The sequence below is a fragment of the Ambystoma mexicanum genome, unplaced genomic scaffold (genome assembly GCF_040938575.1).
Source record: "Ambystoma mexicanum isolate Mex_15411 unplaced genomic scaffold, UKY_AmexF1_1 Mex_scaf10, whole genome shotgun sequence".
In the NCBI taxonomy this organism is placed as follows: domain Eukaryota; kingdom Metazoa; phylum Chordata; class Amphibia; order Caudata; family Ambystomatidae; genus Ambystoma; species Ambystoma mexicanum.
Genome location: NW_027182325.1, coordinates 3,974,961 through 3,998,475, shown reverse-complemented (window position 1 = coordinate 3,998,475; position 23,515 = coordinate 3,974,961). Strand labels below are relative to the sequence as shown.

Genomic DNA, 23,515 nt, shown 5'->3' with positions numbered 1-23,515 from the left:
CACAAAAAAGCCTACAGCACCTGGTATTCCCAGGTGGTCTCCCATCCAGGTACTAACTAGGCCCGACACTGCTTAGCTTCCGAGATCAGACGAGATCGGGCGCAATCAGTGTGGTGTGTCCGTAGTCTCTGGGCCTAGTGAGTTTTGTACTTTTAAGCATCTAGTCAGCTAGACCTTGCAGTTTTGAATGGCAATTGAGAAATGGCTCACTTCCTGAACTTGGAGCACAAAAAAGCCTACAGCACCTGGTATTCCCAGGCGGTCTCCCATCCAGGTACTAACGAGGCCCGACACTGCTTAGCTTCCGAGATCAGACGAGATCGGGCGCATTCAGTGTGGTGTGGCCGTAGGCTCTGGGCCCTGTGAGTTTTGTACTTTTAAGCATCTAGTCGGCTAGACCTTGCAGTTTTAAAAGGCAATTGAGAAAGGGCTCACTTCCTGAACTTGGAGCACAAAAAAGCCTACAGCACCTGGTATTCCCAGGCAGTCTCCCATCCAGGTACTAACTAGGCCTGACACTGCTTAACTTCCGAGATCAGACGAGATCGGGTGCATTCAGTGTGGTGTGGCCATAGGCTCTAGGAATGCTAAGAATATTACTCTTATGCATTTGCATTTAGTAAGCTAAGCCATGCAGCCACTTGCAACATGATACCACGCTCATCGCTCGATCAGGCGAGATATATAAGACTGGTGAGCCCATTCAGGACTCCTATGTCTGGTAGGATAACTTTAATTCATCCATCCTGTGTCTGTTGCAGGGAGGTGGAGAGAACAATCAACACAATAATGGTTTTCTTTCATGCCTCTTGAAGGACTCAATATTCTCTGTACTGCATTACATGTGAAAGTCGATTTATTACCCATGAACACACTACCTGTATGCTAATTCTATGTAAAAAGGTAGCTCCAGCCTTCATGATGTTGTCCAACATTTCCGCTATAAAACGGGATACAATTATTTTGGAAACATACCAAATTTGAAAAATAATTGAGAAGTTGCGCAATTACTAATCATGGAGCACAAAAAAGCCTACAGCACCTGGTATTCCCAGGCAGTCTCCCATCCAGGTACTAACTAGGCCCGACCCTGTTTAGCTTCCGAGATCGGGCGCATTCAGTGTGGTGTGGCCGTAGGCTCTGGGCCTAGTGAGTTTTGTACTTTTAAGCATCTAGTCGGCTAGACCTTGCAGTTTTGAAAGGCAATTGTGAAATGGCTCACTTCCTGAACTTGGAGCACAAAAAAGCCTACAGCACCTGGTATTCCCAGGCGGTCTCCCATCCAGGTACTAACGAGGCCCGACACTGCTTAGCTTCCGAGATCAGACGAGATCAGGCGCATTCAGTGTGGTGTGGCCGTAGGCTCTGGGCCTTGTGAGTTTTGTACTTTTAAGCATCTAGTCGGCTAGACCTTGCAGTTTTGAAAGGCAATTGAGAAATGGCTCACTTCCTGAACTTGGAGTACCAAAAAGCCTACAGCACCTGGTATTCCCAGGCGGTCTCCCATCCAGGTACTAACTAGGCCCGACACTGCTTAGCTTCTGAGATCAGACGAGATCAGGCGCATTCAGTGTGGTGTGGCCGTAGGGTCTGGGCCTAGTGAGTTTTGTACTTTTAAGCATCTAGTCGGCTAGACCTTGCAGTTTTGAAAGGCAATTGTGAAATGGCTCACTTCCTGAACTTGGAGCACAAAAAAGCCTACAGCACCTGGTATTCCCAGGTGGTCTCCCATCCAGGTACTAACTAGGCCCGACACTGCTTAGCTTCTGAGATCAGACGAGATCAGGCGCATTCAGTGTGGTGTGGCCGTAGGCTCTGGGCCTAGTGAGTTTTGTACTTTTAAGCATCTAGTCGGCTAGACCTTGCAGTTTTAAAAGGCAATTGAGAAAGGGCTCACTTCCTGAACTTGGAGCACAAAAAAGCCTACAGCACCTGGTATTCCCAGGCGGTCTCCCATCCAGGCACTAACTAGGCCTGACACTGCTTAACTTCCGAGATCAGACGAGATCGGGTGCATTCAGTGTGGTGTGGCCGTAGGCTCTAGGAATGCTAAGAATATTACTCTTATGCATTTGCATTTAGTAAGCTAAGCCATGCAGCCACTTGCAACATGATACCACGCTCATCGCTCGATCAGGCGAGATATATAAGACTGGTGGGCCCATTCAGGACTCCTATGTCTGGTAGGATAACTTTAATTCATCCATCCTGTGTCTGTTGCAGGGAGGTGGAGAGAACAATCAACACAATAATGGGTTTCTTTCATGCCTCTTGAAGGACTCAATATTCTCTGTACTGCATTACATGTGAAAGTCGATTTATTACCCATGAACACACTACCTGTATGCTAATTCTATGTAAAAAGGTAGCTCCAGCCCTCATGATGTTGTCCAACATTTCCGCTATAAAACGGGATACAATTATTTTGGAAACATACCAAATTTGAAAAATAATTGAGAAGTTGCGCAATTACTAATCATGGAGCACAAAAAAGCCTACAGCACCTGGTATTCCCAGGCAGTCTCCCATCCAGGTACTAACTAGGCCCGACCCTGCTTAGCTTCTGAGATCGGGCGCATTCAGTGTGGTGTGGCCGTAGGCTCTGGGCCTAGTGAGTTTTGTACTTTTAAGCATCTAGTCGGCTAGACCTTGCAGTTTTGAAAGGCAATTGTGAAATGGCTCACTTCCTGAACTTGGAGCACAAAAAAGCATACAGCACCTGGTATTCCCAGGCGGTCTCCCATCCAGGTACTAACGAGGCCCGACACTGCTTAGCTTCCTAGATCAGACACATTCAGTGTGGTGTGGCCGTAGGCTCTGGGCCTTGTGAGTTTTGTACTTTTAAGCATCTAGTCGGCTAGACCTTGCAGTTTTGAAAGGCAATTGTGAAATGGCTCACTTCCTGAACTTGGAGCACAAAAAAGCCTACAGCACCTGGTATTCCCAGGTGGTCTCCCATCCAGGTACTAACTAGGCCCGACACTGCTTAGCTTCCGAGATCAGACGAGATCGGGCGCAATCAGTGTGGTGTGGCCGTAGGCTCTGGGCCTAGTGAGTTTTGTACTTTTAAGCATCTAGTCAGCTAGACCTTGCAGTTTTAAAGGCAATTGAGAAATGGCTCACTTCCTGAACTTGGAGCACAAAAAAGCCTACAGCACCTGTTATTCCCAGGCGGTCTCCCATCCAGGTACTAACGAGGCCCGACACTGCTTAGCTTCCGAGATCAGACGCATTCAGTGTGGTGTGGCCGTAGGCTCTGGGCCTTGTGAGTTTTGTACTTTTAAGCATCTAGTCGGCTAGACCTTGCAGTTTTGAAAGGCAATTGAGAAATGGCTCACTTCCTGAACTTGGAGTACAAAAAAGCCTACAGCACCTGGTATTCCCAGGCGGTCTCCCATCCAGGTACTAACTAGGCCCGACACTGCTTAGCTTCTGAGATCAGACGAGATCAGGCGCATTCAGTGTGGTGTGGCCGTAGGCTCTGGGCCCAGTGAGTTTTGTACTTTTAAGCATCTAGTCGGCTAGACCTTGCAGTTTTAAAAGGCAATTGAGAAAGGGCTCACTTCCTGAACTTGGAGCACAAAAAAGCCTACAGCACCTGGTATTCCCAGGCGGTCTCCCATCCAGGTACTAACTAGGCCTGACACTGCTTAACTTCCGAGATCAGACGAGATCGGGTGCATTCAGTGTGGTGTGGCCGTAGGCTCTAGGAATGCTAAGAATATTACTCTTATGCATTTGCATTTAGTAAGCTAAGCCATGCAGCCACTTGCAACATGATACCACGCTCATCGCTCGATCAGGCGAGATATATAAGACTGGTGGGCCCATTCAGGACTCCTATGTCTGGTAGGATAACTTTAATTCATCCATCCTGTGTCTGTTGCAGGGAGGTGGAGAGAACAATCAACACAATAATGGGTTTCTTTCATGCCTCTTGAAGGACTCAATATTCTCTGTACTGCATTACATGTGAAAGTCGATTTATTACCCATGAACACACTACCTGTATGCTAATTCTATGTAAAAAGGTAGCTCCAGCCCTCATGATGTTGTCCAACATTTCCGCTATAAAACGGGATACAATTATTTTGGAAACATACCAAATTTGAAAAATAATTGAGAAGTTGCGCAATTACTAATCATGGAGCACAAAAAAGCCTACAGCACCTGGTATTCCCAGGCAGTCTCCCATCCAGGTACTAACTAGGCCCGACCCTGCTTAGCTTCCTGGGCGCATTCAGTGTGGTGTGGCCGTAGGCTCTGGGCCTAGTGAGTTTTGTACTTTTAAGCATCTAGTCGGCTAGACCTTGCAGTTTTGAAAGGCAATTGTGAAATGGCTCACTTCCTGAACTTGGAGCACAAAAAAGCCTACAGCACCTGGTATTCCCAGGCGGTCTCCCATCCAGGTACTAACGAGGCCCGACACTGCTTAGCTTCCGAGATCAGACGAGATCGGGCGCATTCAGTGTGGTGTGGCCGTAGGCTCTGGGCCTTGTGAGTTTTGTACTTTTAAGCATCTAGTCGGCTAGACCTTGCAGTTTTGAAAGGCAATTGAGAAATGGCTCACTTCCTGAACTTGGAGTACAAAAAAGCCTACAGCACCTGGTATTCCCAGGCGGTCTCCCATCCAGGTACTAACTAGGCCCGACACTGCTTAGCTTCTGAGATCAAACGAGATCAGGCGCATTCAGTGTGGTGTGGCCGTAGGCTCTGGGCCTAGTGAGTTTTGTACTTTTAAGCATCTAGTCGGCTAGACCTTGCAGTTTTGAAAGGCAATTGAGAAAGGGCTCACTTCCTGAACTTGGAGCACAAAAAAGCCTACAGCACCTGGTATTCCCAGGCGGTCTCCCATCCAGGTACTAACTAGGCCTAACACTGCTTAACTTCCGAGATCAGACGAGATCGGGTGCATTCAGTGTGGTGTGGCCGTAGGCTCTAGGAATGCTAAGAATATTACTCTTATGCATTTGCATTTAGTAAGCTAAGCCATGCAGCCACTTGCAACATGATACCACGCTCATCGCTCGATCAGGCTCGATCAGGCGAGATATATAAGACTGGTGGGCCCATTCAGGACTCCTATGTCTGGTAGGATAACTTTAATTCATCCATCCTGTGTCTGTTGCAGGGAGGTGGAGAGAACAATCAACACAATAATGGTTTTCTTTCATGCCTCTTGAAGGACTCAATATTCTCTGTACTGCATTACATGTGAAAGTCGATTTATTACCCATGAACACACTACCTGTATGCTAATTCTATGTAAAAAGGTAGCTCCAGCCCTCATGATGTTGTCCAACATTTCCGCTATAAAACGGGATACAATTATTTTGGAAACATACCAAATTTGAAAAATAATTGAGAAGTTGCGCAATTACTAATCATGGAGCACAAAAAAGCCTACAGCACCTGGTATTCCCAGGCAGTGTCCCATCCAGGTACTAACTAGGCCCAACCCTGCTTAGCTCCCGAGATCGGGCGCATTCAGTGTGGTGTGGCCGTAGGCTCTGGGCCTAGTGAGTTTTGTACTTTTAAGCATCTAGTCGGCTAGACCTTGCAGTTTTGAAAGGCAATTGTGAAATGGCTCACTTCCTGAACTTGGAGCACAAAAAAGCCTACAGCACCTGGTATTCCCAGGCGGTCTCCCATCCAGGTACTAACGAGGCACGACACTGCTTAGCTTCCGAGATCAGACGAGATCGGGTGCATTCAGTGTGGTGTGGCCGTAGGCTCTGGGCCTTGTGAGTTTTGTACTTTTAAGCATCTAGTCGGCTAGACCTTGCAGTTTTGAAAGGCAATTGAGTAATGGCTCACTTCCTGAACTTGGAGTACAAAAAAGCCTACAGCACCTGGTATTCCCAGGCGGTCTCCCATCCAGGTACTAACTAGGCCCGACACTGCTTAGCTTCTGAGATCAGACGAGATCAGGCGCATTCAGTGTGGTGTGGCCGTAGGCTCTGGGCCTAGTGAGTTTTGTACTTTTAAGCATCTAGTCGGCTAGACCTTGCAGTTTTGAAAGGCAATTGTGAAATGGCTCACTTCCTGAACTTGGAGCACAAAAAAGCCTACAGCACCTGGTATTCTCAGGTGGTCTCCCATCCAGGTACTAACGAGGCCCGACACTGCTTAGCTTCCGAGATCAGACGCATTCAGTGTGGTGTGGCCGTAGGCTCTGGGCCTTGTGAGTTTTGTACTTTTAAGCATCTAGTCGGCTAGACCTTACAGTTTTGAAAGGCAATTGTGAAATGGCTCACTTCCTGAACTTGGAGCACAAAAAAGCCTACAGCACCTGGTATTCCCAGGCGGTCTCCCATCCAGGTACTAACGAGGCCCGACACTGCTTAGCTTCCGAGATCAGACGAGATCGGGCGCATTCAGTGTGGTGTGGCCGTAGGCTCTGGGCCTTGTGAGTTTTGTACTTTTAAGCATCTAGTCGGCTAGACCTTGCAGTTTTAAAAGGCAATTGAGAAAGGGCTCACTTCCTGAACTTGGAGCACAAAAAAGCCTACAGCACCTGGTATTCCCAGGCAGTCTCCCATCCAGGTACTAACTAGGCCTGACACTGCTTAACTTCCGAGATCAGACGAGATCGGGTGCATTCAGTGTGGTGTGGCCGTAGGCTCTAGGAATGCTAAGAATATTACTCTTATGCATTTGCATTTAGTAAGCTAAGCCATGCAGCCACTTGCAACATGATACCACGCTCATCGCTCGATCAGGCTCGATCAGGCGAGATATATAAGACTGGTGGGCCCATTCAGGACTCCTATGTCTGGTAGGATAACTTTAATTCATCCATCCTGTGTCTGTTGCAGGGAGGTGGAGAGAACAATCAACACAATAATGGTTTTCTTTCATGCCTCTTGAAGGACTCAATATTCTCTGTACTGCATTACATGTGAAAGTCGATTTATTACCCATGAACACACTACCTGTATGCTAATTCTATGTAAAAAGGTAGCTCCAGCCCTCATGATGTTGTCCAACATTTCCGCTATAAAACGGGATACAATTATTTTGGAAACATACCAAATTTGAAAAATAATTGAGAAGTTGCGCAATTACTAATCATGGAGCACAAAAAAGCCTACAGCACCTGGTATTCCCAGGCAGTCTCCCATCCAGGTACTAACTAGGCCCGACCCTGTTTAGCTTCCGAGATCGGGCGCATTCAGTGTGGTGTGGCCGTAGGCTCTGGGCCTAGTGAGTTTTGTACTTTTAAGCATCTAGTCGGCTAGACCTTGCAGTTTTGAAAGGCAATTGAGAAATGGCTCACTTCCTGAACTTGGAGTACAAAAAAGCCTACAGCACCTGGTATTCCCAGGCGGTCTCCCATCCAGGTACTAACTAGGCCCGACACTGCTTAGCTTCTGAGATCAGACGCATTCAGTGTGGTGTGGCCGTAGGCTCTGGGCCTAGTGAGTTTTGTACTTTTAAGCATCTAGTCGGCTAGACCTTGCAGTTTTGAAAGGCAATTGTGAAATGGCTCACTTCCTGAACTTGGAGCACAAAAAAGCCTACAGCACCTGGTATTCCCAGGTGGTCTCCCATCCAGGTACTAACTAGGCCCGACACTGCTTAGCTTCCGAGATCAGACGAGATCGGGCGCAATCAGTGTGGTGTGTCCGTAGTCTCTGGGCCTAGTGAGTTTTGTACTTTTAAGCATCTAGTCAGCTAGACCTTGCAGTTTTGAATGGCAATTGAGAAATGGCTCACTTCCTGAACTTGGAGCACAAAAAAGCCTACAGCACCTGGTATTCCCAGGCGGTCTCCCATCCAGGTACTAACGAGGCCCGACACTGCTTAGCTTCCGAGATCAGACGAGATCGGGCGCATTCAGTGTGGTGTGGCCGTAGGCTCTGGGCCCTGTGAGTTTTGTACTTTTAAGCATCTAGTCGGCTAGACCTTGCAGTTTTAAAAGGCAATTGAGAAAGGGCTCACTTCCTGAACTTGGAGCACAAAAAAGCCTACAGCACCTGGTATTCCCAGGCGGTCTCAAATCCAGGTACTAACTAGGCCTGACACTGCTTAACTTCCGAGATCAGACGAGATCGGGTGCATTCAGTGTGGTGTGGCCGTAGGCTCTAGGAATGCTAAGAATATTACTCTTATGCATTTGCATTTAGTAAGCTAAGCCATGCAGCCACTTGCAACATGATACCACGCTCATCGCTCGATCAGGCGAGATATATAAGACTGGTGAGCCCATTCAGGACTCCTATGTCTGGTAGGATAACTTTAATTCATCCATCCTGTGTCTGTTGCAGGGAGGTGGAGAGAACAATCAACACAATAATGGTTTTCTTTCATGCCTCTTGAAGGACTCAATATTCTCTGTACTGCATTACATGTGAAAGTCGATTTATTACCCATGAACACACTACCTGTATGCTAATTCTATGTAAAAAGGTAGCTCCAGCCCTCATGATGTTGTCCAACATTTCCGCTATAAAACGGGATACAATTATTTTGGAAACATACCAAATTTGAAAAATAATTGAGAAGTTGCGCAATTACTAATCATGGAGCACAAAAAAGCCTACAGCACCTGGTATTCCCAGGCAGTCTCCCATCCAGGTACTAACTAGGCCCGACCCTGTTTAGCTTCCGAGATCGGGCGCATTCAGTGTGGTGTGGCCGTAGGCTCTGGGCCTAGTGAGTTTTGTACTTTTAAGCATCTAGTGGGCTAGACCTTGCAGTTTTGAAAGGCAATTGTGAAATGGCTCACTTCCTGAACTTGGAGCACAAAAAAGCCTACAGCACCTGGTATTCCCAGGCGGTCTCCCATCCAGGTACTAACGAGGCCCGACACTGCTTAGCTTCCGAGATCAGACGAGATCGGGCGCATTCAGTGTGGTGTGGCCGTAGGCTCTGGGCCTTGTGAGTTTTGTACTTTTAAGCATCTAGTCGGCTAGACCTTGCAGTTTTGAAAGGCAATTGAGAAATGGCTCACTTCCTGAACTTGGAGTACCAAAAAGCCTACAGCACCTGGTATTCCCAGGCGGTCTCCCATCCAGGTACTAACTAGGCCCGACACTGCTTAGCTTCTGAGATCAGACGAGATCAGGCGCATTCAGTGTGGTGTGGCCGTAGGGTCTGGGCCTAGTGAGTTTTGTACTTTTAAGCATCTAGTCGGCTAGACCTTGCAGTTTTGAAAGGCAATTGTGAAATGGCTCACTTCCTGAACTTGGAGCACAAAAAAGCCTACAGCACCTGGTATTCCCAGGTGGTCTCCCATCCAGGTACTAACTAGGCCCGACACTGCTTAGCTTCTGAGATCAGACGAGATCAGGCGCATTCAGTGTGGTGTGGCCGTAGGCTCTGGGCCTAGTGAGTTTTGTACTTTTAAGCATCTAGTCGGCTAGACCTTGCAGTTTTAAAAGGCAATTGAGAAAGGGCTCACTTCCTGAACTTGGAGCACAAAAAAGCCTACAGCACCTGGTATTCCCAGGCGGTCTCCCATCCAGGCACTAACTAGGCCTGACACTGCTTAACTTCCGAGATCAGACGAGATCGGGTGCATTCAGTGTGGTGTGGCCGTAGGCTCTAGGAATGCTAAGAATATTACTCTTATGCATTTGCATTTAGTAAGCTAAGCCATGCAGCCACTTGCAACATGATACCACGCTCATCGCTCGATCAGGCGAGATATATAAGACTGGTGGGCCCATTCAGGACTCCTATGTCTGGTAGGATAACTTTAATTCATCCATCCTGTGTCTGTTGCAGGGAGGTGGAGAGAACAATCAACACAATAATGGGTTTCTTTCATGCCTCTTGAAGGACTCAATATTCTCTGTACTGCATTACATGTGAAAGTCGATTTATTACCCATGAACACACTACCTGTATGCTAATTCTATGTAAAAAGGTAGCTCCAGCCCTCATGATGTTGTCCAACATTTCCGCTATAAAACGGGATACAATTATTTTGGAAACATACCAAATTTGAAAAATAATTGAGAAGTTGCGCAATTACTAATCATGGAGCACAAAAAAGCCTACAGCACCTGGTATTCCCAGGCAGTCTCCCATCCAGGTACTAACTAGGCCCAACCCTGCTTAGCTTCCGAGATCGGGCGCATTCAGTGTGGTGTGGCCGTAGGCTCTGGGCCTAGTGAGTTTTGTACTTTTAAGCATCTAGTCGGCTAGACCTTGCAGTTTTGAAAGGCAATTGTGAAATGGCTCACTTCCTGAACTTGGAGCACAAAAAAGCCTACAGCACCTGGTATTCCCAGGTGGTCTCCCATCCAGGTACTAACTAGGCCCGACACTGCTTAGCTTCCGAGATCAGACGAGATCGGGCGCAATCAGTGTGGTGTGGCCGTAGGCTCTGGGCCTAGTGAGTTTTGTACTTTTAAGCATCTAGTCAGCTAGACCTTGCAGTTTTGAAAGGCAATTGAGAAATGGCTCACTTCCTGAACTTGGAGCACAAAAAAGCCTACAGCACCTGGTATTCCCAGGCGGTCTCCCATCCAGGTACTAACAAGGCCCGACACTGCTTAGCTTCCGAGATCAGACGAGATCGGGCGCATTCAGTGTGGTGTGGCCGTAGGCTCTGAGCCTTGTGAGTTTTGTACTTTTAAGCATCTAGTCGGCTAGACCTTGCAGTTTTGAAAGGCAATTGAGAAATGGCTCACTTCCTGAACTTGGAGTACAAAAAAGCCTACAGCACCTGGTATTCCCAGGCGGTCTCCCATTCAGGTACTAACTAGGCCCGACACTGCTTAGCTTCTGAGATCAGACGAGATCAGGCGCATTCAGTGTGGTGTGGCCGTAGGCTCTGGGCCTAGTGAGTTTTGTACTTTTAAGCATCTAGTCGGCTAGACCTTGCAGTTTTAAAAGGCAATTGAGAAAGGGCTCACTTCCTGAACTTGGAGCACAAAAAAGCCTACAGCACCTGGTATTCCCAGGCGGTCTCCCATCCAGGAACTAACTAGGCCTGACACTGCTTAACTTCAGAGATCAGACGAGATCGGGTGCATTCAGTGTGGTGTGGCCGTAGGCTCTAGGAATGCTAAGAATATTACTCTTATGCATTTGCATTTAGTAAGCTAAGCCATGCAGCCACTTGCAACATGATACCACGCTCATCGCTCGATCAGGCTCGATCAGGCGAGATATATAAGACTGGTGGGCCCATTCAGGACTCCTATGTCTGGTAGGATAACTTTAATTCATCCATCCTGTGTCTGTTGCAGGGAGGTGGCGAGAACAATCAACACAATAATGGTTTTCTTTCATGCCTCTTGAAGGACTCAATATTCTCTGTACTGCATTACATGTGAAAGTCGATTTATTACCCATGAACACACTACCTGTATGCTAATTCTATGTAAAAAGGTAGCTCCAGCCCTCATGATGTTGTCCAACATTTCCGCTATAAAACGGTATACAATTATTTTGGAAACATACCAAATTTGAAAAATAATTGAGAAGTTGCGCAATTACTAATCATGGAGCACAAAAAAGCCTACAGCACCTGGTATTCCCAGGCAGTCTCCCATCCAGGTACTAACTAGGCCCGACCCTGCTTAGCTTCCGAGATCAGGCGCATTCAGTGTGGTGTGGCCGTAGGCTCTGGGCCTAGTGAGTTTTGTACTTTTAAGCATCTAGTCGGCTAGACCTTGCAGTTTTGAAAGGCAATTGTGAAATGGCTCACTTCCTGAACTTGGAGCACAAAAAAGCCTACAGCACCTGGTATTCTCAGGTGGTCTCCCATCCAGGTACTAACGAGGCCCGACACTGCTTAGCTTCCGAGATCAGACGCATTCAGTGTGGTGTGGCCGTAGGCTCTGGGCCTTGTGAGTTTTGTACTTTTAAGCATCTAGTCGGCTAGACCTTACAGTTTTGAAAGGCAATTGTGAAATGGCTCACTTCCTGAACTTGGAGCACAAAAAAGCCTACAGCACCTGGTATTCCCAGGCGGTCTCCCATCCAGGTACTAACGAGGCCCGACACTGCTTAGCTTCCGAGATCAGACGAGATCGGGCGCATTCAGTGTGGTGTGGCCGTAGGCTCTGGGCCTTGTGAGTTTTGTACTTTTAAGCATCTAGTCGGCTAGACCTTGCAGTTTTAAAAGGCAATTGAGAAAGGGCTCACTTCCTGAACTTGGAGCACAAAAAAGCCTACAGCACCTGGTATTCCCAGGCAGTCTCCCATCCAGGTACTAACTAGGCCTGACACTGCTTAACTTCCGAGATCAGACGAGATCGGGTGCATTCAGTGTGGTGTGGCCGTAGGCTCTAGGAATGCTAAGAATATTACTCTTATGCATTTGCATTTAGTAAGCTAAGCCATGCAGCCACTTGCAACATGATACCACGCTCATCGCTCGATCAGGCTCGATCAGGCGAGATATATAAGACTGGTGGGCCCATTCAGGACTCCTATGTCTGGTAGGATAACTTTAATTCATCCATCCTGTGTCTGTTGCAGGGAGGTGGAGAGAACAATCAACACAATAATGGTTTTCTTTCATGCCTCTTGAAGGACTCAATATTCTCTGTACTGCATTACATGTGAAAGTCGATTTATTACCCATGAACACACTACCTGTATGCTAATTCTATGTAAAAAGGTAGCTCCAGCCCTCATGATGTTGTCCAACATTTCCGCTATAAAACGGGATACAATTATTTTGGAAACATACCAAATTTGAAAAATAATTGAGAAGTTGCGCAATTACTAATCATGGAGCACAAAAAAGCCTACAGCACCTGGTATTCCCAGGCAGTCTCCCATCCAGGTACTAACTAGGCCCGACCCTGTTTAGCTTCCGAGATCGGGCGCATTCAGTGTGGTGTGGCCGTAGGCTCTGGGCCTAGTGAGTTTTGTACTTTTAAGCATCTAGTCGGCTAGACCTTGCAGTTTTGAAAGGCAATTGAGAAATGGCTCACTTCCTGAACTTGGAGTACAAAAAAGCCTACAGCACCTGGTATTCCCAGGCGGTCTCCCATCCAGGTACTAACTAGGCCCGACACTGCTTAGCTTCTGAGATCAGACGAGATCAGGCGCATTCAGTGTGGTGTGGCCGTAGGCTCTGGGCCTAGTGAGTTTTGTACTTTTAAGCATCTAGTCGGCTAGACCTTGCAGTTTTGAAAGGCAATTGTGAAATGGCTCACTTCCTGAACTTGGAGCACAAAAAAGCCTACAGCACCTGGTATTCCCAGGTGGTCTCCCATCCAGGTACTAACTAGGCCCGACACTGCTTAGCTTCCGAGATCAGACGAGATCGGGCGCAATCAGTGTGGTGTGTCCGTAGTCTCTGGGCCTAGTGAGTTTTGTACTTTTAAGCATCTAGTCAGCTAGACCTTGCAGTTTTGAATGGCAATTGAGAAATGGCTCACTTCCTGAACTTGGAGCACAAAAAAGCCTACAGCACCTGGTATTCCCAGGCGGTCTCCCATCCAGGTACTAACGAGGCCCGACACTGCTTAGCTTCCGAGATCAGACGAGATCGGGCGCATTCAGTGTGGTGTGGCCGTAGGCTCTGGGCCCTGTGAGTTTTGTACTTTTAAGCATCTAGTCGGCTAGACCTTGCAGTTTTAAAAGGCAATTGAGAAAGGGCTCACTTCCTGAACTTGGAGCACAAAAAAGCCTACAGCACCTGGTATTCCCAGGCGGTCTCCCATCCAGGTACTAACTAGGCCTGACACTGCTTAACTTCCGAGATCAGACGAGATCGGGTGCATTCAGTGTGGTGTGGCCGTAGGCTCTAGGAATGCTAAGAATATTACTCTTATGCATTTGCATTTAGTAAGCTAAGCCATACAGCCACTTGCAACATGATACCACGCTCATCGCTCGATCAGGCGAGATATATAAGACTGGTGAGCCCATTCAGGACTCCTATGTCTGGTAGGATAACTTTAATTCATCCATCCTGTGTCTGTTGCAGGGAGGTGGAGAGAACAATCAACACAATAATGGTTTTCTTTCATGCCTCTTGAAGGACTCAATATTCTCTGTACTGCATTACATGTGAAAGTCGATTTATTACCCATGAACACACTACCTGTATGCTAATTCTATGTAAAAAGGTAGCTCCAGCCCTCATGATGTTGTCCAACATTTCCGCTATAAAACGGGATACAATTATTTTGGAAACATACCAAATTTGAAAAATAATTGAGAAGTTGCGCAATTACTAATCATGGAGCACAAAAAAGCCTACAGCACCTGGTATTCCCAGGCAGTCTCCCATCCAGGTACTAACTAGGCCCGACCCTGTTTAGCTTCCGAGATCGGGCGCATTCAGTGTGGTGTGGCCGTAGGCTCTGGGCCTAGTGAGTTTTGTACTTTTAAGCATCTAGTCGGCTAGACCTTGCAGTTTTGAAAGGCAATTGTGAAATGGCTCACTTCCTGAACTTGGAGCACAAAAAAGCCTACAGCACCTGGTATTCCCAGGCGGTCTCCCATCCAGGTACTAACGAGGCCCGACACTGCTTAGCTTCCGAGATCAGACGAGATCGGGCGCATTCAGTGTGGTGTGGCCGTAGGCTCTGGGCCTTGTGAGTTTTGTACTTTTAAGCATCTAGTCGGCTAGACCTTGCAGTTTTGAAAGGCAATTGAGAAATGGCTCACTTCCTGAACTTGGAGTACCAAAAAGCCTACAGCACCTGGTATTCCCAGGCGGTCTCCCATCCAGGTACTAACTAGGCCCGACACTGCTTAGCTTCTGAGATCAGACGAGATCAGGCGCATTCAGTGTGGTGTGGCCGTAGGGTCTGGGCCTAGTGAGTTTTGTACTTTTAAGCATCTAGTCGGCTAGACCTTGCAGTTTTGAAAGGCAATTGTGAAATGGCTCACTTCCTGAACTTGGAGCACAAAAAAGCCTACAGCACCTGGTATTCCCAGGTGGTCTCCCATCCAGGTACTAACTAGGCCCGACACTGCTTAGCTTCTGAAATCAGACGAGATCAGGCGCATTCAGTGTGGTGTGGCCGTAGGCTCTGGGCCTAGTGAGTTTTGTACTTTTAAGCATCTAGTCGGCTAGACCTTGCAGTTTTAAAAGGCAATTGAGAAAGGGCTCACTTCCTGAACTTGGAGCACAAAAAAGCCTACAGCACCTGGTATTCCCAGGCGGTCTCCCATCCAGGCACTAACTAGGCCTGACACTGCTTAACTTCCGAGATCAGACGAGATCGGGTGCATTCAGTGTGGTGTGGCCGTAGGCTCTAGGAATGCTAAGAATATTACTCTTATGCATTTGCATTTAGTAAGCTAAGCCATGCAGCCACTTGCAACATGATACCACGCTCATCGCTCGATCAGGCGAGATATATAAGACTGGTGGGCCCATTCAGGACTCCTATGTCTGGTAGGATAACTTTAATTCATCCATCCTGTGTCTGTTGCAGGGAGGTGGAGAGAACAATCAACACAATAATGGGTTTCTTTCATGCCTCATGAAGGACTCAATATTCTCTGTACTGCATTACATGTGAAAGTCGATTTATTACCCATGAACACACTACCTGTATGCTAATTCTATGTAAAAAGGTAGCTCCAGCCCTCATGATGTTGTCCAACATTTCCGCTATAAAACGGGATACAATTATTTTGGAAACATACCAAATTTGAAAAATAATTGAGAAGTTGCGCAATTACTAATCATGGAGCACAAAAAAGCCTACAGCACCTGGTATTCCCAGGCAGTCTCCCATCCAGGTACTAACTAGGCCCGACCCTGCTTAGCTTCCGAGATCGGGCGCATTCAGTGTGGTGTGGCCGTAGGCTCTGGGCCTAGTGAGTTTTGTACTTTTAAGCATCTAGTCGGCTAGACCTTGCAGTTTTGAAAGGCAATTGTGAAATGGCTCACTTCCTGAACTTGGAGCACAAAAAAGCCTACAGCACCTGGTATTCCCAGGCGGTCTCCCATCCAGGTACTAACGAGGCCCGACACTGCTTAGCTTCCTAGATCAGACGCATTCAGTGTGGTGTGGCCGTAGGCTCTGGGCCTTGTGAGTTTTGTACTTTTAAGCATCTAGTCGGCTAGACCTTGCAGTTTTGAAAGGCAATTGTGAAATGGCTCACTTCCTGAACTTGGAGCACAAAAAAGCCTACAGCACCTGGTATTCCCAGGTGGTCTCCCATCCAGGTACTAACTAGGCCCGACACTGCTTAGCTTCCGAGATCAGACGAGATCGGGCGCAATCAGTGTGGTGTGGCCGTAGGCTCTGGGCCTAGTGAGTTTTGTACTTTTAAGCATCTAGTCAGCTAGACCTTGCAGTTTTAAAGGCAATTGAGAAATGGCTCACTTCCTGAACTTGGAGCACAAAAAAGCCTACAGCACCTGTTATTCCCAGGCGGTCTCCCATCCAGGTACTAACGAGGCCCGACACTGCTTAGCTTCCGAGATCAGACGCATTCAGTGTGGTGTGGCCGTAGGCTCTGGGCCTTGTGAGTTTTGTACTTTTAAGCATCTAGTCGGCTAGACCTTGCAGTTTTGAAAGGCAATTGAGAAATGGCTCACTTCCTGAACTTGGAGTACAAAAAAGCCTACAGCACCTGGTATTCCCAGGCGGTCTCCCATCCAGGTACTAACTAGGCCCGACACTGCTTAGCTTCTGAGATCAGACGAGATCAGGCGCATTCAGTGTGGTGTGGCCGTAGGCTCTGGGCCCAGTGAGTTTTGTACTTTTAAGCATCTAGTCGGCTAGACCTTGCAGTTTTAAAAGGCAATTGAGAAAGGGCTCACTTCCTGAACTTGGAGCACAAAAAAGCCTACAGCACCTGGTATTCCCAGGCGGTCTCCCATCCAGGTACTAACTAGGCCTGACACTGCTTAACTTCCGAGATCAGACGAGATCGGGTGCATTCAGTGTGGTGTGGCCGTAGGCTCTAGGAATGCTAAGAATATTACTCTTATGCATTTGCATTTAGTAAGCTAAGCCATGCAGCCACTTGCAACATGATACCACGCTCATCGCTCGATCAGGCGAGATATATAAGACTGGTGGGCCCATTCAGGACTCCTATGTCTGGTAGGATAACTTTAATTCATCCATCCTGTGTCTGTTGCAGGGAGGTGGAGAGAACAATCAACACAATAATGGGTTTCTTTCATGCCTCTTGAAGGACTCAATATTCTCTGTACTGCATTACATGTGAAAGTCGATTTATTACCCATGAACACACTACCTGTATGCTAATTCTATGTAAAAAGGTAGCTCCAGCCCTCATGATGTTGTCCAACATTTCCGCTATAAAACGGGATACAATTATTTTGGAAACATACCAAATTTGAAAAATAATTGAGAAGTTGCGCAATTACTAATCATGGAGCACAAAAAAGCCTACAGCACCTGGTATTCCCAGGCAGTCTCCCATCCAGGTACTAACTAGGCCCGACCCTGCTTAGCTTCCTGGGCGCATTCAGTGTGGTGTGGCCGTAGGCTCTGGGCCTAGTGAGTTTTGTACTTTTAAGCATCTAGTCGGCTAGACCTTGCAGTTTTGAAAGGCAATTGTGAAATGGCTCACTTCCTGAACTTGGAGCACAAAAAAGCCTACAGCACCTGGTATTCCCAGGCGGTCTCCCATCCAGGTACTAACGAGGCCCGACACTGCTTAGCTTCCGAGATCAGACGAGATCGGGCGCATTCAGTGTGGTGTGGCCGTAGGCTCTGGGCCTTGTGAGTTTTGTACTTTTAAGCATCTAGTCGGCTAGACCTTGCAGTTTTGAAAGGCAATTGAGAAATGGCTCACTTCCTGAACTTGGAGTACAAAAAAGCCTACAGCACCTGGTATTCCCAGGCGGTCTCCCATCCAGGTACTAACTAGGCCCGACACTGCTTAGCTTCTGAGATCAAACGAGATCAGGCGCATTCAGTGCGGTGTGGCCGTAGGCTCTGGGCCTAGTGAGTTTTGTACTTTTAAGCATCTAGTCGGCTAGACCTTGCAGTTTTGAAAGGCAATTGAGAAAGGGCTCACTTCCTGAACTTGGAGCACAAAAAAGCCTACAGCACCTGGTATTCCCAGGCGGTCTCCCATCCAGGTACTAACTAGGCCTAACACTGCTTAACTTCCGAGATCAGACGAGATCGGGTGCATTCAGTGTGGTGTGGCCGTAGGCTCTAGGAATGCTAAGAATATTACTCTTATGCATTTGCATTTAGTAAGCTAAGCCATGCAGCCACTTGCAACATGATACCACGCTCATCGCTCGATCAGGCTCGATCAGGCGAGATATATAAGACTGGTGGGCCCATTCAGGACTCCTATGTCTGGTAGGATAACTTTAATTCATCCATCCTGTGTCTGTTGCAGGGAGGTGGAGAGAACAATCAACACAATAATGGTTTTCTTTCATGCCTCTTGAAGGACTCAATATTCTCTGTACTGCATTACATGTGAAAGTCGATTTATTACCCATGAACACACTACCTGTATGCTAATTCTATGTAAAAAGGTAGCTCCAGCCCTCATGATGTTGTCCAACATTTCCGCTATAAAACGGGATACAATTATTTTGGAAACATACCAAATTTGAAAAATAATTGAGAAGTTGCGCAATTACTAATCATGGAGCACAAAAAAGCCTACAGCACCTGGTATTCCCAGGCAGTGTCCCATCCAGGTACTAACTAGGCCCAACCCTGCTTAGCTCCCGAGATCGGGCGCATTCAGTGTGGTGTGGCCGTAGGCTCTGGGCCTAGTGAGTTTTGTACTTTTAAGCATCTAGTCGGCTAGACCTTGCAGTTTTGAAAGGCAATTGTGAAATGGCTCACTTCCTGAACTTGGAGCACAAAAAAGCCTACAGCACCTGGTATTCCCAGGCGGTCTCCCATCCAGGTACTAACGAGGCACGACACTGCTTAGCTTCCGAGATCAGACGAGATTGGGTGCATTCAGTGTGGTGTGGCCGTAGGCTCTGGGCCTTGTGAGTTTTGTACTTTTAAGCATCTAGTCGGCTAGACCTTGCAGTTTTGAAAGGCAATTGAGTAATGGCTCACTTCCTGAACTTGGAGTACAAAAAAGCCTACAGCACCTGGTATTCCCAGGCGGTCTCCCATCCAGGTACTAACTAGGCCCGACACTGCTTAGCTTCTGAGATCAGACGAGATCAGGCGCATTCAGTGTGGTGTGGCCGTAGGCTCTGGGCCTAGTGAGTTTTGTACTTTTAAGCATCTAGTCGGCTAGACCTTGCAGTTTTGAAAGGCAATTGTGAAATGGCTCACTTCCTGAACTTGGAGCACAAAAAAGCCTACAGCACCTGGTATTCTCAGGTGGTCTCCCATCCAGGTACTAACGAGGCCCGACACTGCTTAGCTTCCGAGATCAGACGCATTCAGTGTGGTGTGGCCGTAGGCTCTGGGCCTTGTGAGTTTTGTACTTTTAAGCATCTAGTCGGCTAGACCTTACAGTTTTGAAAGGCAATTGTGAAATGGCTCACTTCCTGAACTTGGAGCACAAAAAAGCCTACAGCACCTGGTATTCCCAGGCGGTCTCCCATCCAGGTACTAACTAGGCCCGACACTGCTTAGCTTCTGAGATCAGACGAGATCAGGCGCATTCAGTGTGGTGTGGCCATAGGCTCTGGGAGTTTTGTACTTTTAAGCATCTAGTCGGCTAGACCTTGCAGTTTTGAAAGGCAATTGAGAAAGGGCTCACTTCCTGAACTTGGAGCACAAAAAAGCCTACAGCACCTGGTATTCCCAGGCGGTCTCCCATCCAGGTACTAACTAGGCCTAACACTGCTTAACTTCCGAGATCAGATGAGATCGGGTGCATTCAGTGTGGTGTGGCCGTAGGCTCTAGGAATGCTAAGAATATTACTCTTATGCATTTGCATTTAGTAAGCTAAGCCATGCAGCCACTTGCAACATGATACCACACTCATCGCTCGATCAGGCTCGATCAGGCGAGATATATAAGACTGGTGGGCCCATTCAGGACTCCTATGTCTGGTAGGATAACTTTAATTCATCCATCCTGTGTCTGTTGCAGGGAGGTGGAGAGAACAATCAACACAATAATGGGTTTCTTTCATGCCTCTTGAAGGACTCAATATTCTCTGTACTGCATTACATGTGAAAGTCGATTTATTACCCATGAACACACTACCTGTATGCTAATTCTATGTAAAAAGGTAGCTCCAGCCCTCATGATGTTGTCCAACATTTCCGCTATAAAACGGGATACAATTATTTTGGAAACATACCAAATTTGAAAAATAATTGAGAAGTTGCGCAATTACTAATCATGGAGCACAAAAAAGCCTACAGCACCTGGTATTCCCAGGCAGTCTCCCATCCAGGTACTAACTAGGCCCGACCCTGCTTAGCTTCCGAGATCTGGCGCATTCAGTGTGGTGTGGCCGTAGGCTCTGGGCCTAGTGAGTTTTGTACTTTTAAGCATCTAGTCGGCTAGACCTTGCAGTTTTGAGAGGCAATTGTGAAATGGCTCACTTCCTGAACTTGGAGCACAAAAAAGCCTACAGCACCTGGTATTCCCAGGCGGTCTCCCATCCAGGTACTAACGAGGCCCGACACTGCTTAGCTTCCGAGATCAGACGAGATCGGGCGCATTCAGTGTGGTGTGGCCGTAGGCTCTGGGCCTTGTGAGTTTTGTACTTTTAAGCATCTAGTCGGCTAGACCTTGCAGTTTTGAAAGGCAATTGAGAAATGGCTCACTTCCTGAACTTGGAGTACAAAAAAGCCTACAGCACCTGGTATTCCCAGGCGGTCTCCCATCCAGGTACTAACTAGGCCCGACACTGCTTAGCTTCTGAGATCAGACGAGATCAGGCGCATTCAGTGTGGTGTGGCCATAGGCTCTGGGCCTAGTGAGTTTTGTACTTTTAAGCATCTAGTCGGCTAGACCTTGCAGTTTTAAAAGGCAATTGAGAAAGGGCTCACTTCCTGAACTTGGAGCACAAAAAAGCCTACAGCACCTGGTATTCCCAGGCAGTCTCCCATCCAGGTACTAACTAGGCCTGACACTGCTTAACTTCCGAGATCAGACGAGATCGGGTGCATTCAGTGTGGTGTGGCCGTAGGCTCTAGGAATGCTAAGAATATTACTCTTATGCATTTGCATTTAGTAAGCTAAGCCATGCAGCCACTTTCAACATGATACCACGCTCATCGCTCGATCAGGCGAGATATATAAGACTGGTGGGCCCATTCAGGACTCCTATGTCTGGTAGGATAACTTTAATTCATCCATCCTGTGTCTGTTGCAGGGAGGTGGCGAGAACAATCAACATAATAATGGTTTTCTTTCATGCCTCTTGAAGGACTCAATATTCTCTGTACTGCATTACATGTGAAAGTCGATTTATTACCCATGAACACACTACCTGTATGCTAATTCTATGTAAAAAGGTAGCTCCAGCCCTCATGATGTTGTCCAACATTTCCGCTATAAAACGGTATACAATTATTTTGGAAACATACCAAATTTGAAAAATAATTGAGAAGTTGCGCAATTACTAATCATGGAGCACAAAAAAGCCTACAGCACCTGGTATTCGCAGGCAGTCTCCCATCCAGGTACTAACTAGGCCCGACCCTGCTTAGCTTCCGAGATCAGGCGCATTCAGTGTGGTGTGGCCATAGGCTCTGGGCCTAGTGAGTTTTGTACTTTTAAGCATCTAGTCGGCTAGACCTTGCAGTTTTGAAAGGCAATTGTGAAATGGCTCACTTCCTGAACTTGGAGCACAAAAAAGCCTACAGCACCTGGTATTCCCAGGTGGTCTCCCATCCAGGTACTAACGAGGCCCGACACTGCTTAGCTTCCGAGATCAGACGCATTCAGTGTGGTGTGGCCGTAGGCTCTGGGCCTTGTGAGTTTTGTACTTTTACGCATCTAGTCGGCTAGACCTTACAGTTTTGAAAGGCAATTGTGAAATGGCTCACTTCCTGAACTTGGAGCACAAAAAAGCCTACAGCACCTGGTATTCCCAGGTGGTCTCCCATCCAGGTACTAACTAGGCCCGACACTGCTTAGCTTCCGAGATCAGACGAGATCGGGCGCAATCAGTGTGGTGTGGCCGTAGGCTCTGGGCCTAGTGAGTTTTGTACTTTTAAGCATCTAGTCAGCTAGACCTTGCAGTTTTGAAAGGCAATTGAGAAATGGCTCACTTCCTGAACTTGGAGCACAAAAAAGCCTACAGCACCTGGTATTCCCAGGCGGTCTCCCATCCAGGTACTAACGAGGCCCGACACTGCTTAGCTTCCGAGATCAGACGAGATCGGGCGCATTCAGTGTGGTGTGGCCGTAGGCTCTGGGCCTTGTGAGTTTTGTACTTTTAAGCATCTAGTCGGCTAGACCTTGCAGTTTTGAAAGGCAATTGAGAAATGGCTCACTTCTTGAACTTGGAGTACAAAAAAGCCTACAGCACCTGGTATTCCCAGGCGGTCTCCCATCCAGGTACTAACTAGGCCCGACACTGCTTAGCTTCTGAGATCAGACGAGATCAGGCGCATTCAGTGTGGTGTGGCCGTAGGCTCTGGGCCTAGTGAGTTTTGTACTTTTAAGCATCTAGTCGGCTAGACCTTGCAGTTTTAAAAGGCAATTGAGAAAGGGCTCACTTCCTGAACTTGGAGCACAAAAAAGCCTACAGCACCTGGTATTCCCAGGCGGTCTCCCATCCAGGAACTAACTAGGCCTGACACTGCTTAACTTCCGAGATCAGACGAGATCGGGTGCATTCAGTGTGGTGTGGCCGTAGGCTCTAGGAATGCTAAGAATATTACTCTTATGCATTTGCATTTAGTAAGCTAAGCCATGCAGCCACTTGCAACATGATACCACGCTCATCGCTCGATCAGGCGAGATATATAAGACTGGTGGGCCCATTCAGGACTCCTATGTCTGGTAGGATAACTTTAATTCATCCATCCTGTGTCTGTTGCAGGGAGGTGGCGAGAACAATCAACACAATAATGGTTTTCTTTCATGCCTCTTGAAGGACTCAATATTCTCTGTACAGCATTACATGTGAAAGTCGATTTATTACCCATGAACACACTACCTGTATGCTAATTCTATGTAAAAAGGTAGCTCCAGCCCTCATGATGTTGTCCAACATTTCCGCTATAAAACGGTATACAATTATTTTGGAAACATACCAAATTTGAAAAATAATTGAGAAGTTGCGCAATTACTAATCAAGGAGCACAAAAAAGCCTACAGCATCTGGTATTCCCAGGCAGTCTCCCATCCAGGTACTAACTAGGCCCGACCCTGCTTAGCTTCCGAGATCAGGCGCATTCAGTGTGGTGTGGCCGTAGGCTCTGGGCCTAGTGAGTTTTGTACTTTTAAGCATCTAGTCGGCTAGACCTTGCAGTTTTGAAAGGCAATTGTGAAATGGCTCACTTCCTGAACTTGGAGCACAAAAAAGCCTACAGCACCTGGTATTCCCAGGTGGTCTCCCATCTAGGTACTAACGAGGCCCGACACTGCTTAGCTTCCGAGATCAGACGCATTCAGTGTGGTGTGGCCGTAGGCTCTGGGCCTTGTGAGTTTTGTACTTTTAAGCATCTAGTCGGCTAGACCTTACAGT

The 23,515-nt window shown here is 47.4% G+C and overlaps 54 non-coding genes and 27 pseudogenes across 54 annotated transcripts; all 81 read right to left on the bottom strand.

Moving 5' to 3' along the window:
* Window positions 1–8: 8 nt before the first annotated feature.
* Window positions 9–127, bottom strand: LOC138541773 (5S ribosomal RNA). Its single transcript, XR_011289771.1, has one exon. It is a non-coding gene; the product is annotated as a 5S ribosomal RNA (ribosomal RNA).
* A 106-nt stretch (window positions 128–233) lies between these two features.
* LOC138550751 (5S ribosomal RNA) lies at window positions 234–352 on the bottom strand. The gene has a single exon (XR_011294498.1). It is a non-coding gene; the product is annotated as a 5S ribosomal RNA (ribosomal RNA).
* Window positions 353–458: 106 nt separating this feature from the next.
* On the bottom strand, window positions 459–577 carry LOC138540993 (5S ribosomal RNA). Its single transcript, XR_011289014.1, has one exon. It is a non-coding gene; the product is annotated as a 5S ribosomal RNA (ribosomal RNA).
* Window positions 578–1,030: 453 nt separating this feature from the next.
* Window positions 1,031–1,139, bottom strand: LOC138544102 (5S ribosomal RNA; annotated as a pseudogene).
* A 106-nt stretch (window positions 1,140–1,245) lies between these two features.
* LOC138537863 (5S ribosomal RNA) lies at window positions 1,246–1,364 on the bottom strand. Its single transcript, XR_011285984.1, has one exon. It is a non-coding gene; the product is annotated as a 5S ribosomal RNA (ribosomal RNA).
* Window positions 1,365–1,470: 106 nt separating this feature from the next.
* LOC138537299 (5S ribosomal RNA) lies at window positions 1,471–1,589 on the bottom strand. Its single transcript, XR_011285439.1, has one exon. It is a non-coding gene; the product is annotated as a 5S ribosomal RNA (ribosomal RNA).
* Window positions 1,590–1,695: 106 nt separating this feature from the next.
* On the bottom strand, window positions 1,696–1,814 carry LOC138537844 (5S ribosomal RNA). Its single transcript, XR_011285965.1, has one exon. It is a non-coding gene; the product is annotated as a 5S ribosomal RNA (ribosomal RNA).
* A 106-nt stretch (window positions 1,815–1,920) lies between these two features.
* On the bottom strand, window positions 1,921–2,039 carry LOC138540914 (5S ribosomal RNA). Its single transcript, XR_011288939.1, has one exon. It is a non-coding gene; the product is annotated as a 5S ribosomal RNA (ribosomal RNA).
* Window positions 2,040–2,492: 453 nt separating this feature from the next.
* Window positions 2,493–2,601, bottom strand: LOC138545446 (5S ribosomal RNA; annotated as a pseudogene).
* Window positions 2,602–2,707: 106 nt separating this feature from the next.
* On the bottom strand, window positions 2,708–2,816 carry LOC138547146 (5S ribosomal RNA; annotated as a pseudogene).
* Window positions 2,817–2,922: 106 nt separating this feature from the next.
* LOC138548442 (5S ribosomal RNA) lies at window positions 2,923–3,041 on the bottom strand. Its single transcript, XR_011292245.1, has one exon. It is a non-coding gene; the product is annotated as a 5S ribosomal RNA (ribosomal RNA).
* A 105-nt stretch (window positions 3,042–3,146) lies between these two features.
* On the bottom strand, window positions 3,147–3,255 carry LOC138545566 (5S ribosomal RNA; annotated as a pseudogene).
* Window positions 3,256–3,361: 106 nt separating this feature from the next.
* LOC138546250 (5S ribosomal RNA) lies at window positions 3,362–3,480 on the bottom strand. Its single transcript, XR_011290905.1, has one exon. It is a non-coding gene; the product is annotated as a 5S ribosomal RNA (ribosomal RNA).
* A 106-nt stretch (window positions 3,481–3,586) lies between these two features.
* LOC138549377 (5S ribosomal RNA) lies at window positions 3,587–3,705 on the bottom strand. The gene has a single exon (XR_011293159.1). It is a non-coding gene; the product is annotated as a 5S ribosomal RNA (ribosomal RNA).
* Window positions 3,706–4,158: 453 nt separating this feature from the next.
* On the bottom strand, window positions 4,159–4,262 carry LOC138547026 (5S ribosomal RNA; annotated as a pseudogene).
* A 106-nt stretch (window positions 4,263–4,368) lies between these two features.
* LOC138550750 (5S ribosomal RNA) lies at window positions 4,369–4,487 on the bottom strand. Its single transcript, XR_011294497.1, has one exon. It is a non-coding gene; the product is annotated as a 5S ribosomal RNA (ribosomal RNA).
* A 106-nt stretch (window positions 4,488–4,593) lies between these two features.
* On the bottom strand, window positions 4,594–4,712 carry LOC138548601 (5S ribosomal RNA). The gene has a single exon (XR_011292396.1). It is a non-coding gene; the product is annotated as a 5S ribosomal RNA (ribosomal RNA).
* Window positions 4,713–4,818: 106 nt separating this feature from the next.
* LOC138547175 (5S ribosomal RNA) lies at window positions 4,819–4,937 on the bottom strand. The gene has a single exon (XR_011291024.1). It is a non-coding gene; the product is annotated as a 5S ribosomal RNA (ribosomal RNA).
* A 463-nt stretch (window positions 4,938–5,400) lies between these two features.
* Window positions 5,401–5,509, bottom strand: LOC138545465 (5S ribosomal RNA; annotated as a pseudogene).
* Window positions 5,510–5,615: 106 nt separating this feature from the next.
* LOC138541008 (5S ribosomal RNA) lies at window positions 5,616–5,734 on the bottom strand. Its single transcript, XR_011289028.1, has one exon. It is a non-coding gene; the product is annotated as a 5S ribosomal RNA (ribosomal RNA).
* Window positions 5,735–5,840: 106 nt separating this feature from the next.
* On the bottom strand, window positions 5,841–5,959 carry LOC138546238 (5S ribosomal RNA). Its single transcript, XR_011290903.1, has one exon. It is a non-coding gene; the product is annotated as a 5S ribosomal RNA (ribosomal RNA).
* A 106-nt stretch (window positions 5,960–6,065) lies between these two features.
* Window positions 6,066–6,174, bottom strand: LOC138545595 (5S ribosomal RNA; annotated as a pseudogene).
* Window positions 6,175–6,280: 106 nt separating this feature from the next.
* On the bottom strand, window positions 6,281–6,399 carry LOC138550749 (5S ribosomal RNA). The gene has a single exon (XR_011294496.1). It is a non-coding gene; the product is annotated as a 5S ribosomal RNA (ribosomal RNA).
* A 106-nt stretch (window positions 6,400–6,505) lies between these two features.
* LOC138537598 (5S ribosomal RNA) lies at window positions 6,506–6,624 on the bottom strand. The gene has a single exon (XR_011285729.1). It is a non-coding gene; the product is annotated as a 5S ribosomal RNA (ribosomal RNA).
* A 463-nt stretch (window positions 6,625–7,087) lies between these two features.
* Window positions 7,088–7,196, bottom strand: LOC138544101 (5S ribosomal RNA; annotated as a pseudogene).
* A 106-nt stretch (window positions 7,197–7,302) lies between these two features.
* LOC138542938 (5S ribosomal RNA) lies at window positions 7,303–7,411 on the bottom strand (annotated as a pseudogene).
* Window positions 7,412–7,517: 106 nt separating this feature from the next.
* On the bottom strand, window positions 7,518–7,636 carry LOC138541772 (5S ribosomal RNA). The gene has a single exon (XR_011289770.1). It is a non-coding gene; the product is annotated as a 5S ribosomal RNA (ribosomal RNA).
* Window positions 7,637–7,742: 106 nt separating this feature from the next.
* On the bottom strand, window positions 7,743–7,861 carry LOC138550747 (5S ribosomal RNA). Its single transcript, XR_011294495.1, has one exon. It is a non-coding gene; the product is annotated as a 5S ribosomal RNA (ribosomal RNA).
* Window positions 7,862–7,967: 106 nt separating this feature from the next.
* Window positions 7,968–8,086, bottom strand: LOC138542583 (5S ribosomal RNA; annotated as a pseudogene).
* A 453-nt stretch (window positions 8,087–8,539) lies between these two features.
* Window positions 8,540–8,648, bottom strand: LOC138544100 (5S ribosomal RNA; annotated as a pseudogene).
* A 106-nt stretch (window positions 8,649–8,754) lies between these two features.
* On the bottom strand, window positions 8,755–8,873 carry LOC138550746 (5S ribosomal RNA). Its single transcript, XR_011294494.1, has one exon. It is a non-coding gene; the product is annotated as a 5S ribosomal RNA (ribosomal RNA).
* A 106-nt stretch (window positions 8,874–8,979) lies between these two features.
* Window positions 8,980–9,098, bottom strand: LOC138537298 (5S ribosomal RNA). Its single transcript, XR_011285438.1, has one exon. It is a non-coding gene; the product is annotated as a 5S ribosomal RNA (ribosomal RNA).
* Window positions 9,099–9,204: 106 nt separating this feature from the next.
* LOC138537832 (5S ribosomal RNA) lies at window positions 9,205–9,323 on the bottom strand. The gene has a single exon (XR_011285954.1). It is a non-coding gene; the product is annotated as a 5S ribosomal RNA (ribosomal RNA).
* A 106-nt stretch (window positions 9,324–9,429) lies between these two features.
* Window positions 9,430–9,548, bottom strand: LOC138540913 (5S ribosomal RNA). Its single transcript, XR_011288938.1, has one exon. It is a non-coding gene; the product is annotated as a 5S ribosomal RNA (ribosomal RNA).
* A 453-nt stretch (window positions 9,549–10,001) lies between these two features.
* Window positions 10,002–10,110, bottom strand: LOC138543113 (5S ribosomal RNA; annotated as a pseudogene).
* Window positions 10,111–10,216: 106 nt separating this feature from the next.
* LOC138548441 (5S ribosomal RNA) lies at window positions 10,217–10,335 on the bottom strand. The gene has a single exon (XR_011292244.1). It is a non-coding gene; the product is annotated as a 5S ribosomal RNA (ribosomal RNA).
* A 106-nt stretch (window positions 10,336–10,441) lies between these two features.
* LOC138548570 (5S ribosomal RNA) lies at window positions 10,442–10,560 on the bottom strand. The gene has a single exon (XR_011292367.1). It is a non-coding gene; the product is annotated as a 5S ribosomal RNA (ribosomal RNA).
* A 106-nt stretch (window positions 10,561–10,666) lies between these two features.
* On the bottom strand, window positions 10,667–10,785 carry LOC138549604 (5S ribosomal RNA). Its single transcript, XR_011293382.1, has one exon. It is a non-coding gene; the product is annotated as a 5S ribosomal RNA (ribosomal RNA).
* A 106-nt stretch (window positions 10,786–10,891) lies between these two features.
* On the bottom strand, window positions 10,892–11,010 carry LOC138542397 (5S ribosomal RNA). The gene has a single exon (XR_011290379.1). It is a non-coding gene; the product is annotated as a 5S ribosomal RNA (ribosomal RNA).
* A 463-nt stretch (window positions 11,011–11,473) lies between these two features.
* On the bottom strand, window positions 11,474–11,582 carry LOC138544272 (5S ribosomal RNA; annotated as a pseudogene).
* Window positions 11,583–11,688: 106 nt separating this feature from the next.
* On the bottom strand, window positions 11,689–11,797 carry LOC138545594 (5S ribosomal RNA; annotated as a pseudogene).
* A 106-nt stretch (window positions 11,798–11,903) lies between these two features.
* LOC138550744 (5S ribosomal RNA) lies at window positions 11,904–12,022 on the bottom strand. The gene has a single exon (XR_011294492.1). It is a non-coding gene; the product is annotated as a 5S ribosomal RNA (ribosomal RNA).
* A 106-nt stretch (window positions 12,023–12,128) lies between these two features.
* Window positions 12,129–12,247, bottom strand: LOC138537597 (5S ribosomal RNA). Its single transcript, XR_011285728.1, has one exon. It is a non-coding gene; the product is annotated as a 5S ribosomal RNA (ribosomal RNA).
* Window positions 12,248–12,710: 463 nt separating this feature from the next.
* LOC138544099 (5S ribosomal RNA) lies at window positions 12,711–12,819 on the bottom strand (annotated as a pseudogene).
* Window positions 12,820–12,925: 106 nt separating this feature from the next.
* LOC138546225 (5S ribosomal RNA) lies at window positions 12,926–13,044 on the bottom strand. Its single transcript, XR_011290901.1, has one exon. It is a non-coding gene; the product is annotated as a 5S ribosomal RNA (ribosomal RNA).
* Window positions 13,045–13,150: 106 nt separating this feature from the next.
* LOC138541771 (5S ribosomal RNA) lies at window positions 13,151–13,269 on the bottom strand. The gene has a single exon (XR_011289769.1). It is a non-coding gene; the product is annotated as a 5S ribosomal RNA (ribosomal RNA).
* Window positions 13,270–13,375: 106 nt separating this feature from the next.
* LOC138550743 (5S ribosomal RNA) lies at window positions 13,376–13,494 on the bottom strand. The gene has a single exon (XR_011294491.1). It is a non-coding gene; the product is annotated as a 5S ribosomal RNA (ribosomal RNA).
* Window positions 13,495–13,600: 106 nt separating this feature from the next.
* LOC138549376 (5S ribosomal RNA) lies at window positions 13,601–13,719 on the bottom strand. The gene has a single exon (XR_011293158.1). It is a non-coding gene; the product is annotated as a 5S ribosomal RNA (ribosomal RNA).
* A 453-nt stretch (window positions 13,720–14,172) lies between these two features.
* On the bottom strand, window positions 14,173–14,281 carry LOC138544097 (5S ribosomal RNA; annotated as a pseudogene).
* Window positions 14,282–14,387: 106 nt separating this feature from the next.
* Window positions 14,388–14,506, bottom strand: LOC138550742 (5S ribosomal RNA). Its single transcript, XR_011294490.1, has one exon. It is a non-coding gene; the product is annotated as a 5S ribosomal RNA (ribosomal RNA).
* A 106-nt stretch (window positions 14,507–14,612) lies between these two features.
* LOC138537297 (5S ribosomal RNA) lies at window positions 14,613–14,731 on the bottom strand. The gene has a single exon (XR_011285437.1). It is a non-coding gene; the product is annotated as a 5S ribosomal RNA (ribosomal RNA).
* Window positions 14,732–14,837: 106 nt separating this feature from the next.
* Window positions 14,838–14,956, bottom strand: LOC138551273 (5S ribosomal RNA). Its single transcript, XR_011294999.1, has one exon. It is a non-coding gene; the product is annotated as a 5S ribosomal RNA (ribosomal RNA).
* Window positions 14,957–15,062: 106 nt separating this feature from the next.
* LOC138540912 (5S ribosomal RNA) lies at window positions 15,063–15,181 on the bottom strand. Its single transcript, XR_011288937.1, has one exon. It is a non-coding gene; the product is annotated as a 5S ribosomal RNA (ribosomal RNA).
* Window positions 15,182–15,634: 453 nt separating this feature from the next.
* Window positions 15,635–15,743, bottom strand: LOC138543803 (5S ribosomal RNA; annotated as a pseudogene).
* A 106-nt stretch (window positions 15,744–15,849) lies between these two features.
* LOC138546893 (5S ribosomal RNA) lies at window positions 15,850–15,958 on the bottom strand (annotated as a pseudogene).
* Window positions 15,959–16,064: 106 nt separating this feature from the next.
* LOC138548439 (5S ribosomal RNA) lies at window positions 16,065–16,183 on the bottom strand. The gene has a single exon (XR_011292241.1). It is a non-coding gene; the product is annotated as a 5S ribosomal RNA (ribosomal RNA).
* Window positions 16,184–16,288: 105 nt separating this feature from the next.
* LOC138545565 (5S ribosomal RNA) lies at window positions 16,289–16,397 on the bottom strand (annotated as a pseudogene).
* A 106-nt stretch (window positions 16,398–16,503) lies between these two features.
* On the bottom strand, window positions 16,504–16,622 carry LOC138546214 (5S ribosomal RNA). Its single transcript, XR_011290900.1, has one exon. It is a non-coding gene; the product is annotated as a 5S ribosomal RNA (ribosomal RNA).
* Window positions 16,623–16,728: 106 nt separating this feature from the next.
* On the bottom strand, window positions 16,729–16,847 carry LOC138549375 (5S ribosomal RNA). Its single transcript, XR_011293157.1, has one exon. It is a non-coding gene; the product is annotated as a 5S ribosomal RNA (ribosomal RNA).
* A 453-nt stretch (window positions 16,848–17,300) lies between these two features.
* Window positions 17,301–17,404, bottom strand: LOC138547025 (5S ribosomal RNA; annotated as a pseudogene).
* A 106-nt stretch (window positions 17,405–17,510) lies between these two features.
* LOC138550741 (5S ribosomal RNA) lies at window positions 17,511–17,629 on the bottom strand. The gene has a single exon (XR_011294489.1). It is a non-coding gene; the product is annotated as a 5S ribosomal RNA (ribosomal RNA).
* A 106-nt stretch (window positions 17,630–17,735) lies between these two features.
* Window positions 17,736–17,854, bottom strand: LOC138549431 (5S ribosomal RNA). Its single transcript, XR_011293214.1, has one exon. It is a non-coding gene; the product is annotated as a 5S ribosomal RNA (ribosomal RNA).
* A 106-nt stretch (window positions 17,855–17,960) lies between these two features.
* Window positions 17,961–18,079, bottom strand: LOC138547173 (5S ribosomal RNA). Its single transcript, XR_011291022.1, has one exon. It is a non-coding gene; the product is annotated as a 5S ribosomal RNA (ribosomal RNA).
* Window positions 18,080–18,542: 463 nt separating this feature from the next.
* On the bottom strand, window positions 18,543–18,651 carry LOC138545464 (5S ribosomal RNA; annotated as a pseudogene).
* Window positions 18,652–18,757: 106 nt separating this feature from the next.
* LOC138542474 (5S ribosomal RNA) lies at window positions 18,758–18,876 on the bottom strand. The gene has a single exon (XR_011290454.1). It is a non-coding gene; the product is annotated as a 5S ribosomal RNA (ribosomal RNA).
* A 106-nt stretch (window positions 18,877–18,982) lies between these two features.
* On the bottom strand, window positions 18,983–19,101 carry LOC138546202 (5S ribosomal RNA). The gene has a single exon (XR_011290899.1). It is a non-coding gene; the product is annotated as a 5S ribosomal RNA (ribosomal RNA).
* A 106-nt stretch (window positions 19,102–19,207) lies between these two features.
* LOC138545593 (5S ribosomal RNA) lies at window positions 19,208–19,316 on the bottom strand (annotated as a pseudogene).
* Window positions 19,317–19,422: 106 nt separating this feature from the next.
* LOC138549458 (5S ribosomal RNA) lies at window positions 19,423–19,541 on the bottom strand. The gene has a single exon (XR_011293241.1). It is a non-coding gene; the product is annotated as a 5S ribosomal RNA (ribosomal RNA).
* A 99-nt stretch (window positions 19,542–19,640) lies between these two features.
* LOC138551252 (5S ribosomal RNA) lies at window positions 19,641–19,759 on the bottom strand. The gene has a single exon (XR_011294979.1). It is a non-coding gene; the product is annotated as a 5S ribosomal RNA (ribosomal RNA).
* A 463-nt stretch (window positions 19,760–20,222) lies between these two features.
* LOC138544826 (5S ribosomal RNA) lies at window positions 20,223–20,331 on the bottom strand (annotated as a pseudogene).
* A 106-nt stretch (window positions 20,332–20,437) lies between these two features.
* Window positions 20,438–20,556, bottom strand: LOC138550740 (5S ribosomal RNA). Its single transcript, XR_011294488.1, has one exon. It is a non-coding gene; the product is annotated as a 5S ribosomal RNA (ribosomal RNA).
* A 106-nt stretch (window positions 20,557–20,662) lies between these two features.
* On the bottom strand, window positions 20,663–20,781 carry LOC138549457 (5S ribosomal RNA). The gene has a single exon (XR_011293240.1). It is a non-coding gene; the product is annotated as a 5S ribosomal RNA (ribosomal RNA).
* Window positions 20,782–20,887: 106 nt separating this feature from the next.
* LOC138537596 (5S ribosomal RNA) lies at window positions 20,888–21,006 on the bottom strand. The gene has a single exon (XR_011285727.1). It is a non-coding gene; the product is annotated as a 5S ribosomal RNA (ribosomal RNA).
* Window positions 21,007–21,459: 453 nt separating this feature from the next.
* LOC138546833 (5S ribosomal RNA) lies at window positions 21,460–21,568 on the bottom strand (annotated as a pseudogene).
* A 106-nt stretch (window positions 21,569–21,674) lies between these two features.
* On the bottom strand, window positions 21,675–21,783 carry LOC138544178 (5S ribosomal RNA; annotated as a pseudogene).
* Window positions 21,784–21,889: 106 nt separating this feature from the next.
* On the bottom strand, window positions 21,890–22,008 carry LOC138548438 (5S ribosomal RNA). The gene has a single exon (XR_011292240.1). It is a non-coding gene; the product is annotated as a 5S ribosomal RNA (ribosomal RNA).
* A 106-nt stretch (window positions 22,009–22,114) lies between these two features.
* On the bottom strand, window positions 22,115–22,233 carry LOC138550739 (5S ribosomal RNA). The gene has a single exon (XR_011294487.1). It is a non-coding gene; the product is annotated as a 5S ribosomal RNA (ribosomal RNA).
* Window positions 22,234–22,339: 106 nt separating this feature from the next.
* LOC138546190 (5S ribosomal RNA) lies at window positions 22,340–22,458 on the bottom strand. Its single transcript, XR_011290898.1, has one exon. It is a non-coding gene; the product is annotated as a 5S ribosomal RNA (ribosomal RNA).
* A 106-nt stretch (window positions 22,459–22,564) lies between these two features.
* On the bottom strand, window positions 22,565–22,683 carry LOC138540722 (5S ribosomal RNA). The gene has a single exon (XR_011288759.1). It is a non-coding gene; the product is annotated as a 5S ribosomal RNA (ribosomal RNA).
* Window positions 22,684–23,136: 453 nt separating this feature from the next.
* On the bottom strand, window positions 23,137–23,245 carry LOC138546763 (5S ribosomal RNA; annotated as a pseudogene).
* Window positions 23,246–23,351: 106 nt separating this feature from the next.
* On the bottom strand, window positions 23,352–23,460 carry LOC138544333 (5S ribosomal RNA; annotated as a pseudogene).
* Between the last annotated feature and the right edge of the window lie 55 nt (window positions 23,461–23,515).